The sequence below is a fragment of the Corvus brachyrhynchos genome, unplaced genomic scaffold (genome assembly GCF_000691975.1).
Source record: "Corvus brachyrhynchos isolate BGI_N302 unplaced genomic scaffold, ASM69197v1 scaffold1, whole genome shotgun sequence".
Classification (NCBI taxonomy): Eukaryota; Metazoa; Chordata; class Aves; order Passeriformes; family Corvidae; genus Corvus; species Corvus brachyrhynchos.
The window spans coordinates 9,909,663-9,929,591 of NW_008237222.1; the positions used below are offsets into that span (position 1 = coordinate 9,909,663).

At 37.9% G+C, this 19,929-nt stretch overlaps 1 protein-coding gene across 3 annotated transcripts in view; it reads left to right on the forward strand.

Annotated features, from left to right (window-relative positions):
- Positions 1–221: 221 nt before the first annotated feature.
- WDR20 (WD repeat domain 20) overlaps positions 222–19,929 on the forward strand; it is a 33,263-nt gene continuing 13,555 nt past the window's right edge. For 2 of the 3 annotated variants that reach the window (XM_017729096.1, XM_017729095.1), the window contains exons 1-2: positions 222–239; positions 15,720–15,902. The gene's annotated coding sequence lies outside the window, so the exon portion shown is untranslated. Of the gene's footprint in view, positions 240–15,719; positions 15,903–19,929 lie in introns of those variants that run through there. The other variant, XM_008629764.2, reaches the window with a different exon arrangement.

Consider the following 19,929-nt stretch of genomic DNA (forward strand, 5'->3'; position numbering starts at 1 on the left):
GAAGGAGGATTCAGCTTTGCAGACTGGGTTATATCCCAGAACTTGTACACATGGGATTGTGGGAAATCAGAGTTCGTTGTATTTGTTTTTGGGGTTTCGTCCTTGATACTTGTTTTCTAGTAGCTGTGCTTGTTTTGCAGCACTTTTCATCTTGTTGGGCAGGCTTGTAATGAAAGGTCTTCAGCCCCAGAAGGAAGATGCATCTTAAATTAACAACTGCAGGACAATAGTTAGAGCAAGTATGTTATTTCATCTGTCTGTTACTGTGTATGACCACAAAAAGCATAAACCAATGGGCCTCATCCTGGTTTTGGAACACAGGTTATACATTTGCTCAGTATTTTATTCACATAACTTCTGTGGGACTGTTCTGGTGCTCTTAGGATAAGAGCCAGCTCTATCTTATTTTTAGTACTGAAGTAATTAGGGCTTTCTTCTAGTAATATTTTCTTAACATGCTGCAACATGATGGAATTATGGGCTTGATAAAAGCACTGTATCAAAAATATCCCAGATTCCTGTAGGGCTTGCAAAATCCAGCAGTAGCCAGAAGAGACGTAATTTGGACTTGCTGGACAGACATGACAGTGTTGCATTTGACTTCTATTGAGCTTTGTAATGAAGAATTATAAATTGATTAGCAATTAACTGCTACAGTGAAGTAAGTTTCTATAGCAACAGGACAATGCAGGGTACAATTATTCAGACTGGTTTCCTTAGCAGATATTTTTTTCTTGCACGCACAGAGTTTACACTGTTGGACTAAAACATTGTTTTGTTATAGCAACGGATAATCCTCAGCTTTTGCTGCTGTTGCCTTTTAATTTTTTTTTTTTTTCTTTTCTAAAGAGATAACTTTTCCTCTTGTGAGCTGAAAAGGGAATGGGGGAAACTTTCTGAGATAGATAGCAGTGTGGTAGACTGGTGGGAACTCAACCTGCAACTGTTTACCTGTATGTTATTAGTATAATGAATGGAGTTATATTGAATATATTGTTATGCAGTATGAATTTCTATTTCAATTTTTCATGTTGACAAGTCTACATGAAACTGAACCTGCTCGAATTTAATAATAATGGTGATCATATAATAGCTTGCAAATTTCAAGGAAATCAATTTAGATAAGTTGTAATGCTGATTCCCTGAATCAGCCAGACTTTTTTTTATTTGTTTTTTTTGCGTTTAAAGTCTCTGTATTTGTTTTTTGGTTTCAATACTTCTGAATACCTTTAAAGAGAGGAATATTATACTTTAAGCTTCACTCTTAAAATCAGAAAACATTAGGGTTTTGTCAAGGGACTGCAGGCATTTGGGGTGTTTTGCCACAGAACACTCTCATAAAGCCCACTTTTAAGTGTTACTATATTTTGATCTTTTTAAAGTTAGAGGAAATGGAATTTGAACAACTTCAGTGGTGAAGCTACAGCAGTCTTGTTTTTTTAACGGAACACTTAGTTTTGTGTTAAGTGTTTTAAAGATACCTCAGATGTCTGATCACTTGAAAGAAAAAACAAAAGCACTTTTTGCTTTTGTCAGTCAGCCTCAATGTTTGCAGTTGATAGGTGTGCATGTATTGCACAAGTGCATTTTCCCAATATTGTCACAAAACCATACCAATGTTTTAGAAAAGAAAAAACAGGATTCAAAGGTAAAGTGAAAGTAAAGGCTTTGAAGGTGTGACTGACTAGAGCACTGGTCCAACAGGTCAGGTAACTTGTGTGTGCATGGGAAGGAGGTGATCAACTCAGAGATGATGATACCATTAAGTCATGCAATGTTTCCAGTTTGTTCCATGTTTTGGGTGCCATCTAAAAGTAGTCTGCCAGCTCTTAATAATAACTTAAATAAGTGTTGCCTTTAACAGGTATGATTTTTTAACCAGTTTTGCTTGCAGAGCTGGGCCAATTTAAACAATTTCTCAGTGAAAGTAACTTACTAAGTGTTTAATAAGTATTGCAGCTGAGTATGTGAACTGAATGAGAGCAGCTGTTGAATTGTGCCAGTGTGTGGTTTTACTTGGAATCCATTTGCTATTTACATACCTATTTTCCTTATTTTAATTTGTTTCTTATATCTAGTACATGTATTCTTATCTCTCTTAAGCTCATCTGAATCATGCCTCACTCAGCGTTAAAAACAGGTGAGAAAGGACTGATTATAAGTGTAGGCAACAGTGTGACTAGACTGTAGGAGTAGAAGGAAATAAAGGGATACACTGGAAAATAAGGAGCAAGAAGGAGATCAGAAAAGTAACTATTACTTTTTTGACTTTAGAGCAATGAATCTGTTAAAGGTACTAAATTGCAACTATTGAGAAGTGAATTATAGTTAACTAAGCATAAATATTGAGACTTGCAGAACTTAATTATGAAGTGATAAAGGAAAGAGATAATTGTTACAGTACACTTCATTTTCTCAGTTCCTCAAAAGTGAAGAGACTAAAATGTGTGCTTCAGTGCCTTCCAGTCTTTACAGAAGGTGACATGTTCTTTACACAGCTTGTGACAGTCCATAAGTAGTATTCCAGCATGAACTTTATTTAGTGCCTGTGAATATTTGGAATGCTCTGTGCTATTCTGGAATCAGTTGCTTTTTAATTCACTCTATTCCTAACAGTGAAAATTTCTGCTAAAAACCTTCTGACTGCCTTTGGCTCAGCAACAGGCAGGTATTTTCGTAAGGCTTATCCTGGATTGTATTCAGACAGAGAAAAACATGCAGGAGTGCTATTCAACACATACCCCACCACAACAACAACAACTACAAAAATCCCTTTTCAGTTTTAGCTCTTGAAATTCAGACATTGTAGACTTCTGTGTTAGGGTTGGGTTTGTTATTTTGCTGAAACTAAAACATTGTCTCCCCGTGGTGGGAAAACATTAATGTATAATGTGTATATATAGACAGCTTTATATGAAGTTCAGGTGCTCAGCCTTTCTAGTGTAACACTTTGATAGTAAGGGAGAGTTGTAACTTACTAAGTTCATGTCCTTGCATGAAGTAGAAATTTAGATCCATGTAATAGATATTTAAAAAGAGGGAATTTTAGAACTTGGAAATTCTGTTACAAAATGTTGAGAGAATTAAAAGCTTAGTTCTTTATATCCGAGACAACCATTGGGAAGAGACTTTCAAGCTGAGCTCTTCTAGGAGTGGTTTTGGAAATAATTTAATTGATGACACTGATACAGAGAAGCAAGACCATGTACATGATACTTATAATAACTTTGGGAGGCATCACTGTTCATAATCAGAGTTACTTTATAAGGAGAAACGAGCTGATACCACAACCATAGATGAAATGAAAATTCATTGAAAAAATGCACAGGGAATTTTTGCTTCAGCAATAAAACTTTGAAAAGATGATAACCATAGTGTAGTGTTGATTACAAGCTGAGCCGGCTTGTGATACAGCTGTTGAAGGCTGGAGGAGATAAATGCAATTCAAAGATGTATCAAATGAGGTTTACCAATTGAAATAAAGAATGTCTTTAGTGCCATTGTACTAGGCATTGAGAAGATGGCTTTAGTATTGTATGAAATTCTGGTTGCTTGTGTTGAGGGTGATTTTTAACTCCTTCTACTAAAACAGGATAGGGTCTAATACAAAACAGGAGAAAGGAGTGTGTGATTTTAATTTTCTGAGCCCAGCAGTCAGTAAATATCCTTTTAGTCTCATTAAAAGGAAGAAGAGAGGAAAGAAGGGAGAGAATAAATAATACAAAACCTTCCCTGGATGTATGAGACATTACCAGATCTCCCACAAATCCCAATCATGCAAAATTTACTATTAATTTAGAAGGATCCTGCTTTTTGACCAGCCCTGCTGTAAGCAGTTAGTAATAGTTGAACTGCAGAATGAAAATACTGCGGCGTGATAGGCTGCAGACCCTAAGGGAAGTACAGAGTAAGTTTTACCAAGAGACAGAATGTTTCCACCAGAAGCCTCTTAGGGCTGAGCCAGATGAACAGAGTGAAGAAAATTTATTTTTAGTGATACAAATCCAGCTCTCTGTGTGGTACCCAGTGAGGCCACCTTACTGGCTTTCACATCAGGAGAGGAAATGACTGTAAGAGACTGAGGAGCTGGAGGCAGTAATGTTTAGTGAAAAAATGGATGTACAGCTCACTTGGCAGATGTCATGGAAAGAGCAGGAGATGTTTAGTGGTAACTAAATGGATGCTAGAGTATCTCAGTAGTTTTGAGGGGAAGCTTTAGGAGGGGATTTTGTATTTTGTGTATTCTTGGAGGTGGTTTTCTATATTCTGAGTCTCCATTTGTATAGCAGGCATTGAAGGTCAGAACTATTTCATCCTGTCTTTAACCATGAGAAGAGTAAAGGATGATATTTTCTGAACTGTAACATCAGGTAATGCTGTGTGCAGTAATTGATTACAAAAAGAGGTGACCGGGCAGTCCTTACCTTTTTTTTTAAATTCCTATGGTGTAGTGAGACTGAAAATGATGACCAGTAAGCCTGCTTTTTTTTCCGGTTTTCCTAATCTGTTTTTTACTTTTATATAAAATTTTACTATGCTGAGGTATTTGATAGGTTTTACAGGAATTGGAAAAGATTCTGTGTGCTTAAAACATGTTTTCTCATGATTCTATTTGAGAGAAATGTTTGAAGAAAGATCTTTCTTCAAAATGGAAACTAAAAGGAGCAAGCAGCTGTGCTTTGGCTTTGCCCTGCTAGTGTTAATCCTAGAACTTCAAGTTAGCCAGTTACCTGGCCCCTCTTGCACTGGAACAGAACAGTTTTCCACCAAGGGAACAAGCTTTAATGCAGGAAACAGTCTTTCTCATTCAAATGTACTCTTGGAGCAAATTTTCCTTTCTGATGTGCATTCAAACTCTTCATTCACAGGGGAGAAAGTAGTGTCAGATAGAGACTGCTGTTCTAGTGTAGCTCCTTATAAATTGAATATACTCCTTTCCTCATATCTGAGTGCATTCTCTTTATTTGGTAGCTTTTTATGTACATCTTTGGCAGAGAAGTTTCCCTATTACCCAGCCATTTTAAACAACAGCAAAAATCCTTTAAGGTTTGTAGTATACGGTGGTTCTCCAGTATGAGAATGGCTGCTTCACTCTTTGGAGTACTTTAGGATGTTAATGTATCTTGATCAATATGCAATGCTAAACAGTTAAATGGAATTTCAAATAGAGGCTCAGGCTGCTTGGTTACCATGGCAGACACAGTAGGAAATTCATGCCAAAGTTTGGAAACTAAGATACACAAAAGAAAACTTAGAAACGGAAATAATCACTTTGGAGAGCAAATATACTTGTTTATATTTTATTAGAGTCTGCTTCCCAAAGTATACAGTTTTAAAATCCTATTTTATCAAGCAAATCTTAATTGCCAGTCCAGAGTTTTGCACAAAGGAGGCAATATTCGCAAGCAGGGAAGAGTGAGATTCTTTGTTGGCTTGCCCTCTAACTGTAAGAGCATTGAGTGAATAGAGTAGCCTCTTGGAGACAGAGGAATTGAATTGCTTAAGTACTGTAATCAAGGTTGACATATTTTCAGTGTACACTGCCTTGTTTCACAGATGACTCAGATACACTCGTCTCTCTAAAATTTGTCTGTGTTAGTGACTGTATGTATGTTAGATCATATATGTATGACGTGTATATATATGATCTCTATATATTTAATGGTTTGTCTATGTTCCTGGTTGCATATATATCCTTTAATTACTTGTGTATGTTGAAGATCTTGCCATATTTAATTCACTTTCCCACAGTTGTCTTAAGGCTTGCTACCTGTAACCAAGATCTATATGTGACTATTTTAATGGGGTGATTTTCAGTTTGATAGGTTCCCTGTGTAATTAGCTGTCTGTGAACACAATATTTGGGACTGCAGTCCTGTCAGGGTGTTGTGGCAAAATCTGATCCTGTTGCATGTGACTTGCTGTACAGTTTTCCATAGGTGTAGTCACATGCAAATCATGCAGTTATTTTTCTCTTTCTGAATGTAAATTAGTATGTCTATTTCCATGTATCTTCTCCAAAGTCTTATCCCCCAAAGGGGAAGCTGTTGCACAGAAAGGCCAATCTGTGGCTTGAGGGAGATGTTACTTTTAAAGACTTCCTGAAGATCGAGGTTAGAGCTCGAGTTGGGCATTGCGATTATGAGCACCTACCCTAACATGTGACTCTACCTTATCACTTTATGCATTGCATAACCTGGATTGGAGATTATGGTAGACAGTTGGAGGCTCAGGGAAAGCAGTTTAGGTTATTATTAAGAAACTATGATGAATTTGCCTCTGTCTTTATTATACACGGTCTCTTGGGAAGGGAGGCTTGATGTCATTATAACTGGGAAGTAGTGGTACTGGAACACGAAATGTTGGAGGTGATGGAACAAACAGTTTATTAAATGGTGTTCAGGAGTTCTTGTTGTTAACAGTAACTGTTATATTGAATTACAGGTTAGTCTGCTTTTTGCTGACCTCTTTTAGAAGGACTTACTGAGCACTTTATAATTAAAACAAAAGTAGAACGTGAAAACATCTGGAAGATTATACTAGGGCTTAACTCAAAGGAAAATAAGAATTTGGAGGCCACAGGAAGAGAAGAATTGTGCCACTGATTAGCCACAGTAAATAAAACTGTTTCATCCCACTAAGTTTAACATATGGTAGTTTATAGTTCTATGGTAGATCTGTAACTTCAGGAAAAGAAGTAAAAGGGGAAAAGCAGCAGAAGTGGAAAGTGGACTGATGTGACTGACTAACTGGCAAGAGGCAACTGTAGGAAACTTGGGAGATGCAGCTAGGCTACTTGAATGTATGTGTTCCCACTAACCTCTTGGTAGCATGCAGTGGAGGAAGATACTTGAGTCAGTTTGGAGGCACTACACAAAAAGAGGGGCTTGATGTTGGTGATTGACTTAACTGATCAGTACTTGAGTTCTAATAAATATTTAAGAAATGGAATGGAGAAGAATGTTAGAAACAAGAATTGAATAAATCATATTGCATTGTATAAATCAGTAGGTCCATCTCTTCATACAGGTCTATAAAAGTGTATTATTACAGAGCTACTTAGAGAAGTGGTAAAAATTGTGACATCTGAAAACTTTTGTGTAAATACTGAGGACAGGACTGCTTATTCTAGTAATCAGTGTAAGTGCTATGTATATAAGGAATGTTAGACATCATTGTCTCTTCCTGGGTACAAGACTGTGTTCAGCAAAAATCAGAGGGGAACAAAATTTGGAACTGACACTTTTTTCCACGTGTTAACTTACCAGGGTACCTTGCTTCGATTGTATAAGTGAATAATGAACAGGAAGTGGGAGTTAAAATCTGGCAATATTTGCAATTCCATACAATAGTTAATGCAAAAAAAAAAAAATTCCGTAAGGGTTATTAAACTTCCGTATTTGCAATTTAAATGGCTTCATGAAAGAAATCTAGGATGGACAATATTCCATTAATGCAGCTGACTTCGTGAGTTTACTTCTGGAACGTGTATCTACCACTGTTGAAGAAATGGTAATGGAGTAAAAAGTCGCAGAGAAGAAGTCCAGTTTGGGGTCCATGATTATGAAGTATGTATTTGCTATGACTTGTTAAATCTGTGTCTTAATTTTTAAGCCAGTGAGGGGGAGATCAGTATAAAATATGACCTGTCACCCATGGTTTTTAAATAGCCCTGAGAGATCGTTATTTTGAACTTAAAACTGCACAATGAGATCTCTTTCTTACATATGTTCTTAAAAAGAGCTGAGTAGGGGGAGAAGAGGAGGAAGGTGTCTGCATCACATGCACAACATACGTGATTCTGAATTAGGTTTCTGCTGGAGAGGTTTTTATCCAGCAGGCTGAGTTACAGTTGAGGAAAAAAAGACCAGGCACTGGGGAGAGACAATAATGCTGATATCACAGCTTCTTCTCCCTTCTTCCTATTAAAAAGAAGGCAACTAATTGCTTAAACCAAAATAGAACATCTAATTCAGTTCATGTCTGTTGGGAATGTGTGATACAGTGACTTTATTCAGAGTTGTTTGAGTTTAACCAGTCTGTTTACAGATTTAGTGTGACCAAACACATAACACTGGAGTCATAGTCTCAATTTTTATCTGAGTTGATCATGTCATTAACTGGCACCCGCAATGAGGGGAACTTTGCAAAAGGAACTGTGGATACCTCTTTTGTTAGCTCTTCTTCAGTATAGGTTTCTGAGGGATTGTTTAGAGGCTCAAGAGCAAGTTAAAGCTCATACATTCTTTTTGTCTCGTAGTAAAGCAGTGTTGTGTAAAGTGTGTAATTTTAAGTGCTTTTAGTGAGCAAAGGGAGCAGGTTTTCTTCTGCAGGTGTAATAAATAATTAACTTTGTTAAATATGGAGAAAGAAACACCTTTTGAAAAGTTACAGTGTTACATCACTTGCCTGAACCTTAGTGGTTTCATTATAGTGCAGCTGAAGGTTGCTGGAGTTGCTTAAAGTGCTTCCAGTCGACTTTGTGCAGTGGGCAAGCTGTTGGGTTTCTTTTGGAGATGCTAAGCTCTCAGACCTTCTCAGGACTGACCAGGACAGGCTCAGGAGAGCTGTGTCATGATCAGTTCATTAGAACAATTTGGGTCTGACCTGGCTCTTTGAACAGCACTGTCCCAAGTTGTGTTTTGGTCTTCCACTCAAAAGAAGCAGTGTCAGCATGGGTGAAAATTTTACCAAGTGAGTAACGCCTTGAATTGAAGATGCATGAAGTTTCTAAAGGAACAGCTTCAGGGACTTCAGACCTCTGTTGGGTTGTGACAGGTGGAAGCAACAGCAGCATCTGTGCTCAGAAGACAGAGGGATTTTTGTGTGGAGGGGTTCAAAACCTTGTTTCAACATCCCTTAGCCTTCCTGGCCTGCAGTAGTTCAAATGTGTTAATGTTCCTGTACTGTTTTAGTTCCCTTTGCTCAGTCTTGTAAACAAAGGGTAAATTGATGCTGTATACACCTGTGAAGTGAATGGGGACTTGCAAACAATTTTTTTTTCTTTTTGAGTGTGCTGTTCTGGGGTTTTGAACACTTTTTAAAAATAAAAATATGTACTTTTTTTAGAATTATTGGTAGACTAGTGCTTTCACCTTAGACGACTTCCAAAAGAATGTGCTGATCTATACTGTAACCACAGAAATGTTTTGGTTTATAGCCTTACTAAAATGGAGTTAACATTGTTATGGTATGCTGTAAATCAAACAGTCCTTTATGTGTGTTCTTTATGGTGTTCACATCTACTTTCTTGATCTTGCCAATTATATAACCATCAGTTCAGTTAATAGGACATAGATTTATTTCAAACCAGTGCATGCTCTTTGCTCTGTTTGAGTGCTTAGAGTAATTCTTCTGGAAACAGAATATGATTATTTTATTGGATCCTTCAGAAAACTGCACTGATCTCTGCCTAAATATGGATTTATGTCCAGTTATCTGGATTAGAGCTTTTCTCTAAATGTAAGTGGTCATAGTTGTCAGCTGTATGAATAAATGCTTAAATCTTGTTAAGTAATGTTTTTCTCCTTTCAAAAGTCACGTGTGTGTCGTATGGCCCCAAGTGGGAATTAAATCTAGAAGGGAGAAGAATATCAAGTAGCTTCCCAAATTTGCAAGCAGCTTTGTACAAAATTGATCTTTAAGACTTTGTTATGGATGATTTGTGTGGCAGACTTGAAAAAAATTAGGTTAAATAAAATTACTTGGTGTCCGTGTTTTACTAGCAGAGCTGTTCTTACAGAGTATCCTAGAAACTATCACATGCCTTAAGTGTTCCTGTTCAGCATTTAATCAAGTGCTTTGTAACTTGTAAAAAACCTTCTGCAAAGATATAGGAACCCATTTATGAGGAACAGTACTGCGAGTAGCAAGCTATTGATGCTTCAATTCATGGAGTTGAAAGATCAGCTAAATTTTAAATGCAGAACTAAAAATAATATTTTTATTGATGTTTAGAAATGTGACTTTAATATAAAGCAGGTGCATTGAATGCAGTATAAAGACCTAAAATTTCCTTACCATTAATGGCTTTGCAAGGCTCAGGAGACATTTAAAACTACTCTGTGTACACACACAACACCTATTATGCAACCCTTGAAACTAAGCACATCACTCAGGTATGGAAAAAGCAGCTCTTATTTATTTAAGAAACTATCCTTACATTTAAGAAACCTATTGTCGCTATAAATAGGGCAACTTTACAAATGGTGATTGTCTACTGGCTTTTTATTGAATCCTGAAGAGAATTCTAAATTTTTATTTTCTTTTTGCTTTCTAAGTGAAAGATGAGAAGCTTTTAAACCATTTTTTCTGGGGGGCTTCTGAAGTGAACTTGTGTTGACTTGTACACTACCTGAAAGGTTTGTGAATAGGAAGGGATGCTGGAACTGATGTGAGTTCTTGTCAGACTTTAAACTTTTTGCTGAGAAAGCCAAGTCAGCAGTCTGTCAGCTTACGTGCAGTTATATTTGTAGAAGCCAGTTTGCTACTGACAGGCTGTGGCACTGTCAGCTGCACTGAAGAGTGTTTTGTTAGGGCTTTATACTTGCAGGAAGTGTTGCCTGTTGTGTATTTTATACAAACTAAGCAGAACTCTTGCCCTACATCAGTGGTTTTTATAGGGAAGGACAACCAACTTGTTCCTGGAGATTTTTTTGCTTCCTGAAGTGCCTTTAAGATGCAAACCAGACCTGTTAAGTAAGCTGGGAGTGGCCCTGTTGCTGCTGCTTTGGTTGATCCTAAGCTTAGGATTCCAGGGCTATTCAGGTTGGAAGGGACCTCTGAGAGTCTCCAGTCTAACCTGGCCAAAGCAGGGTCAGCTGTGAGATCAGACCAGCTTGAAACAACAGTAATGTAACTACAAATTATTCTGTTGCTAATATTAAGTGATCTGTATTTGGGATATAAAACCAAAAAATCTGGAAATCTACTCCTTTGGTAATAAAGTAATTAGAGAAATTTCCAGTGTGAAGTATTGACGCTGGTATTTCTGGCAGAAATTTGTGTACAGAAACAAGGAACAGAGTTGGCCAGAAAATTCTACAGAATTATTCCACTTTCCTGTGTTCCTCAGCGTTCTCTGTCCTTCGTCTAGCTCTGCAGGAAGGAGAGACATGGAGGAAAAATAAACAAGTTTAGTTTTCCTTGTCCTTGCTAATGCAGTGAGCAAGTCAGGTAGGGCTCTGTCCTGTTCACAGGAGAATCTGTAAAGCAAAGGGCTGCAGCAAGGGTTGCCTTGCCTCTTTTTTCAGCTAAGTTTTAAAGCGCATCTGTGAAGTTCAAAGAAATTCACTTAGTAATAATTCTAAGAGTTGATTTCTTCTGTTACTTGTACAGCATTATAGCAAGCACAGCTTTCTCAAATTGTTCTGTTTCTAGACCAGAGACCATTAAATCTCTGGACAGCAACGTGTGGAAGAGATAGCAGGTTACAGGCAATCAGTTGTGAATTCCAAGCTCCAGAAATACTGAGGAAATTGTTTTCAAAAGTACATCATCTTGGTTCTGTGTCTTCTCTTTTGTTGTGCACTAGAGCTGTACATACATAGCCAATCTGTAATCTGCTGTTCAAGATCAATTAATTCTCTGGACAAGAGAGATTTTCTTAAGAGGATTTTTTGGCAGTAAAATTTCTATTAAATGTTTGCCTTCAATATTCTCAATCTCACAGCTATGACCCATTGAAAGCCAGTCTCCTGGCAAATGTAGTATTAAATACTATTAAGTATCTAAAGGAAACCTTTAATGAATACAGTTGAAATTACCTGAAATAAACTAATAAAGTAATTAATTTAATGTCTTGGCAATGTTTTCAGCTTGGAAAGAATTGTAACATATATGACACATTTCATTCAAGTAAAATTGCAGAAAGCTGCAAATATAAGTTAGGAAAAGAAAAGATACAGTAAGAAATAACAGCTGTCAAGGAGTGTGATTAAATGCTGACTTAAAATAATGTGATTCACTGTTTAGGCAATCTTATTATGGAAGCTCGAAGTCTAGGATCAATAAAATAAATTTTGGATAGATATTAATCTTTGGCTTTGACCTTAGAATTACATGCAGCTACAGAACCAAGGTTATTGATGTCCATCCGAATCAGACATCAGAATATGAATACTTAGGTATTTGCTTCAGACTAAGTTACCTGTTTTTGGTTGGGTTTTTTCTGCCATATTCTTCTTAATGTTTGTGCAGTTAAAGCTGTGATTAATATGTTCCATTTGACTGCCCTTCTACTGGAAGTCATGAATCCAGGGTGAATAGGCTACTGTTAGACTGTTAGATGATTTTTTTCCCCTCCCTCCCTCCTCAGCAGAGTGGCAGTAATTTTGCTAAAATAGTGTGCTGTGAGAATTAACTAAATGAGACTAGGAAGTTCCCCAAACAGTTACATGGCTCATGTTTTATATCTAGAGTATGTATTCATCACAAAAACCTAAATGTTCAGTTTTTCTTCTGTGAGTGTGAGGTTCTCTTAAGGTAGAGTTTTAATCTGTCCAGAGACAGGACTTGGAAGCTGTTGATGCCCAAGGAATACCAATTTTGTTCAGCTGTATCACTGGCACTCTACAGGTGTGCGAGGTTCCTGTTGTTGCCTAAAAACTGTTATTCCTTGTCCCTTTGCCCGGGGGGTATTTGCAGTACCCGCTGTTTGTTGGAAGGAACAGACTTTTAGCACAGGTATCAGTTGGCCAAGGTGCCAGTACCAGAGCCTTGATTAGCTGGGATATACTTCAAGGCTTGTACAGGTAAGGGATGATGGTCTTGATTCCTTCCCTTGCATCAGCTGCCCCATTCTGCTTTCAGTCATGATTACTGAAAGTGTTGCTCTCATCATGAATCATCCACAATTGAGTAAGTTTTCAAAGTGGACAGGCTGGAATAGTGCTGAGTGTTTTTCAGAAGAAAATTTTAAAGGCATTGGGACAGGAAGTGTGCAAATAGCTTGCTGCCAGCTGCCATGGTGAGGGTGCCTGCCCTGTGCTTTTAGCCTCCATGTCTGGCAACACTTAGTCCCAAGATCTTTCTGGGTTTTTTTAAAGTACATCACCATTCTTCTAAGGGGGGGGCAGTTCATATCACCTTGTTCAGTAAAGAGCATCAAATCCTAGGATTTGACAGTTTTTTATGGACTCAGATCTCATGTAAAAGCTTTTCTCTTGAGAATCACATCTTGCACAAAATAGCAAATGGGCTTAGTGGTGAGCTAATGAAACGCTGAGTCCCAGGCAAGATTGAATTTTATGAGTAAGCACTTTTCTTGTTTATAGCAAAATCCGATAGCAACCTTCAACCATGCAGAAATAAAGAAAATGTCTCCTAGTTCCTGTGCCCATTGATTCTACTCTCTTTCAACTAAGAGAGATCTAGACCAAAGCAGTACTTCAGTGCTTGTAGATTTGACTTATCTCCATGAGACAACTGTGCTATAACTGAAAGCAGTAGCTGCATGTAAATAAAAGGCATGGCATCCCTATCAATAGAAGCCTGGTTAATTCTGGGTTGAATTAGTTTATTTATACTTCATTAAGTTCTGACAGCTTTTCACTGCCATCAGGTTCCCAGAGAACAGCTAGAATAAGCACAGTGAAGTCTGTGCTTAGATTTAATTTATCAGAATTTCATGTCTTGCTGGGTTTGTTACCACACAGTTTCATGAGATGGGGAACTTCATTCACACCAAAGTTGTTGGGCAACAAAAACAAAAGTTAGTGATGTAAAACCTCACCCAGACAGAAGAGCAAGGTAATAGTTTGAACATAGCCACCTATTGACTCTGCTGCTTAAAGGGACAGTGAAGATTCAGAAGGTGGTGGGTGGTAATGCCTGTGTCCTCTGCTGGCTGGGAGAGTCTGTGGTTCTTTCATCATTCAGTATGATTCAGGCCAAGTTTACTTTAGAAGGGATCTTCATTCTTGGGCATTGAGCCCTGCTGCAACTTTTGTCCAGAGGACAGAACCTTGAGTCTCATAGGTTTGCTCTAATTCCCTATTTATTTGCAGTATGGAGGATGCATCTGTGTGTTTGTGTAGCTTGCTCTTCCAGATAGAAATGCTACCCCAATTCTGAGAGTTCTCTCTTGACATCACTTGTTTTGTAGTGATACAGGACAATGGAATGTTACACAGTCTAAGACCTAACAGCAAGGCCTTTAGGATTTGATCTCCAGCTTTGAATCCCAGATTTGCATCAGCCTGGGAATGCTCTGTGGCAGGCATGCACATTATCCTGCCATCTCCCAGTAGAATAGTATTCTATTTAATTTCTCCTTGAAGAGGTATTGGTAATACTCTTTTCTAGCTTATAATGGATCTCTGGGCTCTGGGGAGTAACTTTTTAGTCTGCTGACTTAAGAAATTGTAATACATCATTTCATTTTGGAGTTTTTAATCAAGAGGCCATACACCTGATTAAACTGGTTTATAATACATGCTGCAAAACATAAGTGCAACTTTAATATTGTTGTGTATATATGCTTATCATGTATATCCTGTAGTTAAATTTGCCTTGGAAATGGCTCACCTGTGTAGCTAGTTAGGATTTTTCCCTACTGACAGGTCTAGTTTCTCTTGGAGTAACTCTATGAATACCAAAGATCTGCTGCTCTTCCTACCTTGTCCTCTAAGGTTTAATACTCTGGAGCAATTCTATTTTATGTGAAGCTTGTTTACTTTCTCTTTTATTGCTGGCCTGATTTCCTCTGACTAAATATACTGAAAAAGTAGATATCAAATTAGAATTCGAGCCCCAAATCACAGCTACATCTGAGGCCTGTAATACTGTTGAGTATCTGCAGCTTTCTAATTACAGACTCTGAACCTAGTAAATAGGGAGGTTAAAAAACAAGGTTGAACCTGATGTATGATCTTGCATATTTAATGTGTGGGGTTTAATCTCTGGATGATGAAAGATTTAGTTGTCTGTTCAGAAGTGATATGGGGATAAACACGGGTGACACAACTGAGAGGGCATTTTAAATTGCTTTTCTGTTCCTTTTGATTCTTCTGACACTTAGTGCTAGATCTTAATTTGTTTATATTGAAATTCCTCAGTTTTGTTAGCACTTATTTTGTCTGAGTTATATTTGAATTCTGTTTTCAGAAGCAAATTACTTTGTAGCTCAGTGGTGTAAAATGTATTTTATAATCAAAGTATCAGTATCTTGAGTCACTGTTCCTAGAAAATGCTCTCCTAGGAGCTGGTTGATCATTTTTTGTGATTATGGAGAACAATATCATTTGTTTGCCTGTTGTTAAAAGATAGACTTACAGTTCAAGAATTGTGTGATTGAGAATATGGTATTTTTAATGCAAAATTGGTTGTACTCAATACTGAGAAAGTGCTACTAGAAAAGTAGGATATACCTTGTCTCTGTGATGGCTCTTGTGTCAGGAGAAGCCTTGTGGTATCTTGAGGGCTCACAGGAACCTTCGTGCTACTGAGTGGTTGTCATTGGTTTGTCACATGCTGTAGGTGCAAAGGCAAGGGCAGGTGTAGTTTGTAGCAAATGTGAAAACCATAAATATTGCGTAATACAAAGAGAGAAACATTTTGATAAGATCTTGGATGTCTTTCATAAGTGCAGAGCTGCTTTTTAAAAGTAGGGTTTTGTGATTGCATAAATTGTTGTGTAGTATAAACATTATTTTCAAATAGATGTGGTTATGTGCACATATTGTGATAAACTGTCTGAATTCTGTTTGCTCTCTTTGCAGGCTGCGGACTTGAGTAAACCAATAGACAAAAGGATATACAAAGGAACACAGCCTACATGCCATGACTTCAATCACTTAACAGCCACAGCAGAAAGTGTGTCTCTTCTAGTGGGCTTCTCTGCAGGCCAGGTCCAACTTATAGACCCTATTAAAAAAGAAACTAGCAAATTATTTAATGAGGAAGTAAGTAGAAATCTTAATATTGTTGCATGCAATGTATCTGTCATATTGAAGTTCCTAGATTTTCAAAGTTCAGTAGATGTGGCTCCATTTTCCTGTGTAGCTTATTGTTCAGTCACTGCCTTTGTTTTTCAGCTGTTCCATTGGCTTGGAATGCTTACACAAAAATGGTATTAATCTTGAAAAGATAAAGGCATCTTGTGGGGTTTAAGAGTAAAAATTAGAATTTTCTGGTTTGGGTAATACTGTAACTAGAGTTGATGGCCGTTTACTGATGGAAGTAAGGTCTACAAATCTAAATGTTGCTCTGTGTGCTCTGAATTCAGTTGTTTCTGAGGCTTCTGGTTGTCAGTGAAGAAGACTTTTAAGCCCCTATTTAACAATATATTATAGTTAAAAATACAAATTTTTATGGTCAGGACATTACAGCAGAGACTGCCTATATCAAGTATTCCTAAAGGCTTGCTTGGATAAGAGTAGGATATAAAGCTGAGCGCACAGAAGAAGCTGAGGGCTTATGAGGTCTTGGCCATGTGATGTTCGGAAGGAAATTCACCCTCTGCTTTTTCTGCTGCAATGCAATAAGGAAAGATAGAAGGAGTACTATGGGGGGCACTAATGCCAAGTTACAGGACCATTGGCTCTCAATATCTGGTAGCATTGACATTTTTAGAAGAGTAAGTGTCCAGATGCTAATAAGGGAAGAAATCTGGTAAGTGGGACAACTTATGACAGCATTTTCTGCAGGGGATAAGCTATGGGAATTTGGGTGGTCTAGGGGAGGTGATTTTCTTTTGGGGGTTGTTCTTTTGCTCCTTTTTTGTTTTAATCCAGCTCTGTAGAGATGTTTGCAGGTCCCTTGGTTGGTTTTTGTTTGTTTTTCTTTTCTTTTTTGAAATTTCAAATCTGTATTAGAATCTTACAAATGAAGTTAAAACTTGCTCAGCTTTCAAAGTATACCTTTCCCGCCTCAGAGAGATGTGTTGCCTTGCTCCTTCCTTGTGCAAAGAAGATTGAAGTATTGTTCTCACTGGGGATGTTTTATAATTAGATGTAATTCCTCCTCAGCTTTCTAAAAGTAGCTACATATAGATCAGAAGAGGACCCTTTTTCTTCCTACCTGGCCTTGTCCCGACTGCTCTCTCTCTCTGCTTGTGTTGAGTGGGAAACAGTGCTGGAGAATCTTTCAATGAATCTTTTGTCTGTTGGTAGTTGAAATGTTAATTTTAGCATTGTCCTACCACTCCCCAAATCCCCCCCCCCCCCCCCCCCCCCCCCCCCCCAAATATTTTTATTTATTCTTGTATGATAATATTGTAAGTATTAGGAAGAGTAGCAGACATACTCTAAACAGCTGGTTTCATATCACAGAGTAGTTCCCACTCCTGTAGCTGAACTATAGTTCCTTTGAGAAAAACCAGTTCATTTGCTTCAAGATGAAGGTGCCTGTTGGGTTCTGAATATATCGAGTTTAGATGGTGTTTAAGAATAACCACAGGCATAAGGTGGTCTGAATGAGTTTTTACATTGTTCTACAGATCTAGCACTCATGCCAGAGGTAATAGAATTCACCACCTGTCCTGTGAGTAATTTGGTGCTTCAGTTAGCCCAGAGCTCTGCTTTGACTATCAGCTGTGGTAGAGCAATCAGAGTAGCAATGAGAATATATGAGATACATGAAATAAATCAACCTGTTGTGATAGGTTATGTTGAACATAAAATGCAATAGCCCTAGCATAGTCTTAACTTGTTACTCATTTTTGTTAATTCTACTGATGTAGAAGATGATAGGGACTTTAAAGGCTGAGGTGAGTGATAGATACTGTGCAGTGGCTGCCTACATAAATCCATATCCACAGTGGTACTCCTTCCAGTTGTGTCAAACTAGTGATATTTTCTTACTCCCCAAACCAGCCAAGTATACCTCACAGATCCAGTTGTTTCCAGGCGGTAGTTAGTTATTATCAAACAACCCAGTGCTTTTTCATCTTATTTTTTAATCCTTTCTAAAATTTAAACTGAAGCCTTAAGCTGCAATTTTTTTCCTAATAAACTTGTCCTGTATCTTTGTTGCCAAAGCTGTGTCAGACCTTAATGCAAATTCTTTGATTGCCTCAGATTTTTCAGTCCTTTGTGGCCTGCGCCTGTAACTTTGTCCCTTCAAGTTCTTCAAAACATGACCAAGATAACCTTGGCTCGTGTTTCTGACCGGTGACTGAAGCTTCTTCACTTACTATTCTTCCATCAAACTGAACATAAGCTCTTTATCCCACCTCTCTCACTGATTTGGTGATACTGCATTCAGTCCATTCTTGTAATGCATTTGCTGCTCCTACTGACTGCAGGTCTGGATTTGTTATGCTGCAGAACTTTGTGAGCCCAGTTGAAAGCTTTTAAAACTCCTGAAAGTTGTAACTTTAGTTTTAATCTTGAAAAGGGGATGCGTTGTAGTTACTTGTACTTGTCAGGTTAAAGTCTCTCTGCATCTTGTCTCCTTGAGCTGATCTGCTCTCATTGCAAATGGTAACCTCTTTTTCACAGCGTCCTTGAAGTAAAGATCAGGTTTGCAGGGTTTCTTTGCAGTATTTAGGATCACGTAGCCCAGCATGGTTATGGACATAAAGTGCCATTTCTGGTATAAAAGTTGAGCAGGTGCTGTTATGAGTAGAGGTTGTATGTCAGATTGAGGTGCTTTAATAGAAGAGAACAAGAAACTTTGCTTTTGTTGCCATGTTGGTGATGAGAAGACTGTTGCCTACAGGAAACCAGTGGGCTGGTGTTCCCTGTCCATGTTCTCCTGGTGTGTGCCAGGTAACTTTCTCGCTAATGTTTATGATACCATCATTATTGAGATGTGCATGATATATATCAGTGAATACATGACAAACTAGTTAATATATCACAACAGAATCATAGACTTTATTATTTTAAAGCTACCCCATTTGAGGGAACTTTGCCATATTTAGTTACACCTCTCAGCTCTCAAATACAGCATGGCTGTTTTGACCAATGAGAAATTACAGGAGAGAGACTTTCTGGTTTTACTCTGAGGTTGACAGCAGCAGAAGTGTAATTTAAAATGGCCAGGTGCTGCTTTCCAGTGACAGTTCCAGAACAGGTAACAGTTGATGTATTGTCCCTTAGTTTGAGGTTTTTGTGTGTGATAAACAGCACAGCAAGGTTTTGGGGGGGTTCTTTTTTCTTTGATTTTAGGGCTTTTGTAACTTGTTCTGGTATTCCTTAGGCTCTATATTTGCACTCTTGCCTTTTGTGTAGCTCAGCTCTTCTTTCTGCTTATAATCAATATGCCAAATAAAAATCTTGAATGTGCTTGTAAAGAATTACTTGCCTGTAAGTTGCAGTTCAGTGGTGCCATGGCCAACGTGGTAAGTTGTGGGAGTCCACCACGACTACAGTAGTCAAGAGTCAAACTTTACCTCTCAGTTCTTAGACCATTGAAGACATTATGACCAGGAATGTTTGTTCAATGTGTGTCCATTCTTTTACAATGATGAACTCTACTAAAATGTTTTGCTCTAAAGGAAAGTGCTTAATCAAATGGTAACAGAGTATTGACAGGCCCTTGGCTATTGAAAGAAAAATAATTGGAGGTTGGGGATTCCAAGATGAAAAGTACATGGTGCCTTGTATTCACCCAGGCACGTGCATTTACCTACTGACTTTCCAGCCCCATGATAACAGGGTCACTGTGTATGCAGCCTTTGCTTCCTGAATCAGTAAAAGCTGGTAGAGCTTTTTTCAGAGATTGGATTTTATTTGTGATTTCAGATAAAATCAGAGCCTAAATTTACTGTTGTTGATTTGTAACCTGTTTGCTGTATAATACAGATGAGTTAACTGCCTTTTTTCCCTTCAGCTCATTCAGTGTTTTCTTGTTTACTTCTCATGCTCTTAAACCTGCACAGGGAAAGTAAACCGAAGAGCACTGCTTTTAGATTCGTAACAGATTGGCTTGATTGAAGTATGGTCTTTGTGGAATGTGACTGGACCATAATAATAACCTTTGATA